The sequence below is a fragment of the Callospermophilus lateralis genome, chromosome X, assembly GCF_048772815.1.
Source record: "Callospermophilus lateralis isolate mCalLat2 chromosome X, mCalLat2.hap1, whole genome shotgun sequence".
In the NCBI taxonomy this organism is placed as follows: Eukaryota; Metazoa; Chordata; class Mammalia; order Rodentia; family Sciuridae; genus Callospermophilus; species Callospermophilus lateralis.
The window spans coordinates 93,408,546-93,416,810 of record NC_135325.1 but is presented as its reverse complement, the minus strand read 5'-3'; the positions used below and the strand labels follow the sequence as shown (position 1 = coordinate 93,416,810).

Sequence of the window (8,265 nt, the reverse complement as noted above, 5' to 3'; positions counted from 1 at the left end):
GTAAATATTAAAAATGTTTTTTTACAAGGGAGAGAACTGAACAACAGCAGATGAGGTAGAGAGGGGAGATGGGAGGGGAGGGGAGGGGGGATAGTAGGGGATAGGAAAGGCAGCAGAATACAACAGTCACTAATATGGCATTATGTAAAAATGTGAATGTGTAACTGATGTGATTCTGCAATTTGTATTTGGGGTAAAAATGGGAGTTCATAACTCACTTGAATCAAATGTATGAAATATGATATGTCATGATCTTTGTAATGTTTTGAACAACCAATAAAAAAATATTTTAAAAAATGTTTTTTTAAAAAAGAACAAAGCTAAGGTACTGATTGAAGCCTAATGGACACACTATTCCTTCCTACACACTATTCCTACACACTTCCCTCCATGGAAGCAGTACAAAGTGGATTAAGACACATCAGAAAGTCTTGCTTCTAAAAATCAAGGAATTCATCTCTAGTTAAATAATGGCTTTGAGCTTAAGCTGATTTGGGAGTGTTGGAACTTACCAACTTAAGTTGATCTTTCCCATCGCACAGAGAAGATTCTCACAATCATCATCATAATAATAATTAACAGCTATTGAGTATACATGGACACAATGCCTATACCAACAAAGAAAGTCCAGTGAGAGACCGACCTTTAAAGAGGAGCCTATTGTACAGAAGTTGTATCACATACCTATAGGATGCTGTGAAATCAGCATCCAACTTTCCTATATGCTTGAAGTGAGTCCAAACTTCTGCCAGGTAGCACTAGCTATAAATCACACTGTGGTGTGCTTACAATGTACTGTGACCTGAAAAATAAAACAAGTATTATTGAATACCTGAGCCACAGATATAAACTAATTTTCCAAAGTATAAATTCAGCATTTTTCAAAAAACCCAGTCTTTTTTTTTTTAACTATTTAACAACTACCACCACTCAGAACCCTACTTGCCACTACAGACCCTCAGGAGAAATAACCTCAGTCCCAATGTGATCTGGGTTTTATAGCAAGGAGTTCATTGTGATGTAATCCATTGTGACCACTTAGTGACTTCATGCTGTATTCTCCAGGCCTTCAGGTTTATGGTCAAAGACACTGATCAGCCTTTTCTGCTCACTTAAGTCATTGTACCTAAAGTCAATGAAATAAATAGCCTGTTGACCCTACATCTACAGATACAGATATGCCCTCCCACTCATAGCTTATTGATCCCAATAATAGTTATCATCCTGGCACCAGGTATCAAACAAGTTTGGGTTTTGTACAGTACTGTTACTACAGCAGCTGTAAATGATGGGCTGAAGGGGCATCTCAGTGGTAGAACACTTCCCTAACATTCAGGAGGCCCTAGGTTACACCCCTAGCAACACACACACACACACACACACACACACACACACACACCACAGTAGCAACAGCTTATAACACTGGAGTAAGCTATGTAAGTGAGAGGCTAATGGAAGGATCTGCTTATACATGCATTCCAAAAAGATTCATTTTATAGAAACATACACACTTACTACATGTGGCTATAGCCTCAATTTGTTCAGAGTATCCAGGGCCTTAAGCCATGCCCTCATTGTGTGAAACTTCGTGGAAATTCTGACCTTATCCTGACCAATCTCTACTGCCAAACAATAACAACAAACAGCATCTCTTCAGGAGAACATTGTTATTTATCAATAATAAATTTAAAGGAGAAAATCAGTAGGAAGTACAGGCAGTGCCTGTCATTGCAACTTTCCTCCTCAGATCTCCAACTTTTTCACCTACCTCAGGTCTTTCCTCTAGTGTAGCCTTCTCAGTCAGGCCTTCAATGTACAATTTACTTGAAGGTACAAATTTCACACTCTCACCTCAGGGTCCCCTTTCCCTGCTTAGTCTGCTACATAGCTCATGTATATCCATAATGATGTCAATATCTTATTGGTTGTATTGGTATCTTATTGACTATTTTCTTAGTCTCCCTTACTAGAACATGAAGCCCATTTGAGTAGTGGCTGTTTTGTTTTTTATGGCTCTACTTTCAGCATGAAGAAGATATCTCACACACCGTAGGTGCTTAGTAAATGTTTATTGAAGGAATTAATGAAAGTCACATTTGGCCAAAAACCTAAATGTTCATATCATTCCCAGATATGACCTTATTAACACTATAGTGTGCTTCTTTTTCTTTCTTTTTTTTTTTTTTTTTTTTTTTTGGCAATTCTAGGGATTGAACCCAGGGCCTTGTGCATACGAGGCAAGCACTCTACCAATGGAGCTATATCCCCAGCCCTACAGTGTGCTTCTTTCAGAATTTCCTTCCACATATTTACACTCTGGTATGAGTTATCATTAAAAAATAATAGCATACTCCTCAAAAAGTGTTGAATAATTTTACAATTCTTGAAAAGAATTATCTGACTCTAGTCCTACATGGAGACATACCCAATCAACACCCCCAGCCCTACATTTTTATTTTTGAGAGAGAGTCTTGCTATATTGCTCAGGCTAGCCTTGAACTTTTGATCCTCCTGCCTCAGCCTCATAAGTAGCTGAAATTACAGGTGACTTCCATCATGACCCGCTAATAATTGACTCTTTCAGTTTTGTTATTTGCATTCATATTTTTCAGTAATGTATTCAAATTATTACTCTCAACTGTTTTTGTTCACTCTTTATCATAGATACTTTAAAACAAAGCCAATAAAACAACATATGGAAAATTCCACGTACCCACCAAGCTTCAACAGTAATGAATATTCAACCAATTATGTTTCATTTGCTATTTTTCACTGGTGTGTTTCAAAGTATATTCCAAGTTTCATATGCCTTCATGAATGAAATCTAAAAGACTATGCAATCCATAGTGTCTATTATAACTGTCAGATCAGGCTGGGCAGGCAGCGACCAAAGGAGGCAGATTTAAAAGGGCCGCTGAACAGGCTTTATTGAGATATCACTCCCGGGCGGAACTCGATCAGACCCACGAGGGGACAGGGCAAGGGTCTGAGGAGAAACAGCGTGGAAGCTCTACCCGACTGGACTTTTATGGGGCTTACAGCAGGAAGGGAAGGGCTTGGGACAGGAAAAGGTGTTTCTAGGGTCCCTTGTCCCGTTGGAGTAGGTCAGGGGAGTTGGCTGAACTCCAAGATTGGCCAGGGGGGTCCTGCTGACTGACAGGCGTTAGTCAGGTGTTTCCATTGGCACCTGATTGATGTTCCTTTCCTGCACCGGCTGCTTTGTTCTAAGTCGCCACCAAGTCCCCACTAAGTCGCCACCAAATCGCCGCCAAGTCACCACCACCAACCCAACAATAACATACATATGGATTTTAGAAAAAAAAATACTCACTGAATCAGACAAAAATTACAATTATTGTCCAATGGTACATGAAACACAAACATCCAATTTCCCTGTTTGAAATAAATATACCTCTTAAATTTGATTTGACCTTATTAGAACCCAAAGAAGTATTATAAATAGTATTGATTCAAATATCTCCCATTCCTCTTTTAATACATAACAGCCCCCTTATTTGCCATGCCTATGATGAGAGACTGGTGTATTATTTGTCCTGTAAATATTCACTTTCTTACATTTCACTACAGAATATTTTGCATCCTTGTGCAAAACATGTTCCTTCATGAACAGAAGATCTTGCAGTTCAATCTATGGATTTGGTTTAATCAAGGTGCAATTTTGGGCAAGAATAATCATAGTAGATGCTTTGTACTCCAGTTCCATATGTTGCACTCAAAACATATACTTTGTATACTTTTGCTGTAAATAGTAATCCATAAGCCACAGTATTCTCACATTGATTTACCCACATTGTGAAATTTCCCATCAATCTTTTCCCTAAATTTTAACAAATCTATGTGTTAATTATCTTATCTTTATTATTGATATATAATTCACATACCATATCATTTGTCCTTGAAAAATGTAGACATATCATTGTTTTTTAACATATTCACAAAATTGTACATCTATTCCTACAACCAATTTTAGAACATTTTTTATCACCTCCAAAAGAAAGACTATATCTATTATCAGTCATTCCTCATTCCTTTCTCTCCTGGCTTCTGGCAACTACTAAACCACTTTTTAGGTTTTCCTATACACAAAATAAATATTGTTTGTTTCATTGAATATTGGATATTCACATGAATATTTCACGGATATTTCATGTGAATACCATCATGCTATATGCATGCGTCCACTGTCTTTAATATCTTATACTATTTCATGGTTAATCCATGTTGTGTCATAAATCTATCCCTGTTATGGCTAAATAATAATTCATGGTCATTTGTTTGTGGTACTGGGAATCAAATTCAGGACCACTCTCACACCAGGCAAGTGCTGTACTATTGAGCTACACCCTCAGCCCAAAATAATAATTCATGGTATTAACATACCACATTTTGTTTAAATACTCATCTGTTGGTGGGAATTTGTGTTGTTTCTATTTTTTGGCCTTATGAATAATGCTCCCATAAATATTCAAGTTTTTGTTTGAATATCCACTTTCAATTTTCTTGGCTGTATAACTAGGATTGGGATCATGTGGTAACTCATTAGCTTTTAATGGAAGCACCAAACTGCTTTCCCCAGTGCCTACATCATTTTTATTTCCCATAGCAGTGTATGAGAATTTCAAAATTTCACCACTATCTTACCACACTTGTTTTCTATTCTAGCTATCCTAGCAGCTGTGAAGTGGTTCATAGTTTTGATTTGTATTTCTCTAATGACTAGTGATGATGAGTACTTTTTCTTGCATGGAGAAAGCAAAAAGATTGGCATCCTGGGAGCACTATATGGTGAATTTACCATGATTCACCTCGGAAAAGTCATTTAACCTCTGTGAATCTGTTTTCTAGCACAATGAGCAGTTAACTGAATCTGTGTTAGTTCAGGGAATGGAGACAGAAAAATGGCTTTGACTTGGTTCTTTTTGTAGGGGAATAGCCTACAAAAAGCAGGATGGCGGCGGGGGGGGGGGGGGGGGGGAGGGGGGGACAGGGAGAAATTCCAGAAAAGAGGCCCTGAGTTTCACAGCCCAGGTCTTTGCAGTATAATTCCTTGTGGGAGGAATTGGAAGCTCTTTCCCTTCCTACCTCCTACAAGGTGAAGTTTTCAACCTCTTCCTCAACCTACCCCTCACCAACAGAAAGCAGCTGGGATTCGTGAGATTTCTGGTATTTACCTGAAATGTAAAAAGTTACCTGGCAGGAGTAATAATCTCAAGGCCTTCATTTTCCTCCTTTTTTTGCTCTGATAATTTCCTCCAACCTTTGCCCAAACAGCAAGTGAAAAGGTAAGAAAAAAGGGCTACAAATTAGAGCTGAGCCTAAGGCTGGAAGTAGCAGCTAGCAGGTGGTCTTGGGGTATGGGTTTCAGATGGTCATCAGCTGGGGAATTGGGTGGGTGAGGCTTGGAGGCAGGATGTAAGGAGGAGTTACTGGCAGTCAATGCCCAGTTGTGCTGCCTTGCAGGTTGATGCAGAGGCCATGGGTTTCTTAAAAATGGTTACACAGGACATGAGCAGGCATGACTTCCATTTTCTCTTGTAAGGTATCTGCATTTGTGGAAATTATTTTTCTTTAAAAAAAAAGAAATATAAAGTGGGGAGCCTGGCAGAGTGGCACTGTCCTGTAATCCTAGCTACTCAGGAGACTGAGGCAGGAGGACCACAAGTTCCAGATCAGCCTGGGCAACTTAGAGACCACCTGTCTTGAAATTTACAAAGGAAGGGAGGGAGGGAGAGAGGAAGGGAAGAAATTGGCTGGGGATTTAGCTCAGTGTTAGAGTGCTTTCCTACCCTGCACTAAGGCCTGGATTCAATTCCCAGTACAGCCTAAAAATAAACTTTAAAAAAAAAATAGTGAAAATCAAGGATTGCTTTGTTCATGGAAATAAAAAAGATCAACAAAAATATCTTGGAGGTCAATTGTTTAGTAACCAAATAGCCCTAGGCTACACAGGGCCTAGAGAGCTTTCTACATTATGGTTTAAAAAATGGAATCTTTGATTCCTCGGAAAGCTGGGAATGGAACCACCATTCCACCCAGCTATTCCCCTTCTCGGACTATTCCCAAAAGACCTAAAAAGAGCATACTACAGGGATACAGCGTCATCAATGTTCATAGCAGCACAATTCACAATAGCTAGACTGTGGAACCAACCTAGATGCCCTTCAATAGATGAATGGATTAAAAAAAGGTAGCATTTATACACAATGGAATATTACTCAGCAATAAAAAACAGCAAAATCATGGCATTTGCAGGGAAATGGATGGCATTAAAGCAGATTATACTAAGTGAAATCAGCCAATCCCTTAAAAACAATCCCTTTGATATAAGTGGGGGCAACTCCAAACAGAGCAGGGAGGAAGAGCATGAGAAGAAGATTACCATCAAACAGGGATGAGAGGTGGGAGGGAATGGGAGAGAGGGAGGGAATTGCATGGAAGAGGGAAGGAGACCCGCATTGTTATACAAAAATACATATTAGAGGATGTGAGGCGAAGGGGAGGAAAAAAAAATAAGAGAGACTGAGAGAAATGAGTTATGGTAGATGGGGTAGAGGGAGAGGAGGGGAGGGGGGTGTTAGGAAGGGGATAGGAAGGCAGCAGAATACAACAGACACTTGTTTGGCAGTATGTATAAACGTGGCTGTATAATCAACATGATCCTGCAATCTGTACACGGGGGAATAATAAGAATTCATACCCCATTTGAAACAAATGTATGATATATGATATGTAAAGATCAGTGTAATGTTTTGAGCAACCAATAAATTTCTGATGTTTAAAAATAAATAAATAAATAAACAAACAAACAAATAAATAAATAAATAAATGGAATCTTTGAGATCCAGCGCCTGAGGAGATGCGCAGCTGACATTGTCTTCGGGAGACACTTCCTGCGGTCTCAGAGCCTTCAATCGCCTGTTTGAAATGGCAACCCTCAAGGAAAAACTCATTGCACCAGTTGCAGAAGAAGAGGTGACAGTCCCAAACAATAAGATCACTGTACTGGGTGTTGGTCAAGTTGGTATGGCGTGTGCTATCAGCATTCTAGGAAAGTCTCTGGCTGATGAACTTGCCCTGGTGGATGTTTTGGAAGATAAGCTCAAAGGAGAAATGATGGATCTGCAGCATGGAAGCTTGTTTCTTCAAACACCTAAAATTATGGCAGATAAAGATTACTCTGAGACTGCCAATTCTAAGACCGTGGTAGTAACTGCAAGAGTCCGTCAGCAGGAAGTGGAGAGTCCTCTCAATCTGGTGCAGAGAAATGTCTATGTCTTCAAATTCATTATTCCTCAGATTGTCAAGTACAGTCCCGATTGCATCAAAATTGTGGTTTCCAACCCAGTGGACATTCTTACATATGTTACCTAGAAACTAAGTGGATTACCCAAGCACCGTGTGATTGGAAGTGGGTGTAATCTGGATTCTGCTAGATTTAGCTATCTTATGGTTGAGAAACTTGGCATTCATCCCAGCAGCTGCCATGGATGGATTCTGGGAGAACGTGGCAACTCAAGTGTGGCTGTGTGAAGTGGAGTGAATGTGGCTGGTGTTTCTCTCCAGGAACTAAATCCAGAAATGGGAACAGACAATGATAGTGAAAACTGGAAGGAAGTGCATAAGATGGTGGTTGAAAGTGCCTATGAAGTCATCAAGAAAAAAGGATACACCAACTGGGCTATTGGGTTAAGTGTGGCTGACCTTATTGAATCCATGTTTAAAATCTATCCAGAATTCACCCAGTATCAACCATGGTAAAGGGCATGTATGGCATTGAGAATGAAGTCTTCCTGAGCCTTCCATGTGTCCTCAATGCTGGGGGATTAACCAGTGTTATCAACCAGAAGCTGAAGGATGATGAGGTTGCTTACCTCAAGAAAAGTGCAGATACCCTGTGGGACATCCAAAAGGACCTAAAAGATCTGTGACTACCGAGCTCCAGGCTATAGAAATTTAAAACCTGAGCCTTTAGTCTGCATCCATATACATGGGTCAGTTTACTGCTTCTTTAATATGCGATATGGGCTATAGGATAAAGCCCAGGCTCGTTTTAGTACTTGCAATAAGAGCTCTTGAACAAATAAAATTAACTGTTCTAGTGTGGGGAAAAAATGGAATCTTTATTTGCATTTCTCTCCCTCCCTCCACCACACATACTCTTCTTAGAGATCAAAGTGCTGGGAGGATATAGGCCTCAATTAAACAATCCTCTTCTCAGTGTGGGGATCATAGTAGGCTATCTTC

The 8,265-nt window shown here is 39.6% G+C and overlaps 1 pseudogene; it reads left to right on the top strand.

The window, feature by feature from the left end:
• Positions 1–6,930: 6,930 nt before the first annotated feature.
• LOC143638888 (L-lactate dehydrogenase B chain-like) lies at positions 6,931–7,959 on the top strand (annotated as a pseudogene).
• The last annotated feature ends 306 nt before the right edge of the window (positions 7,960–8,265 follow it).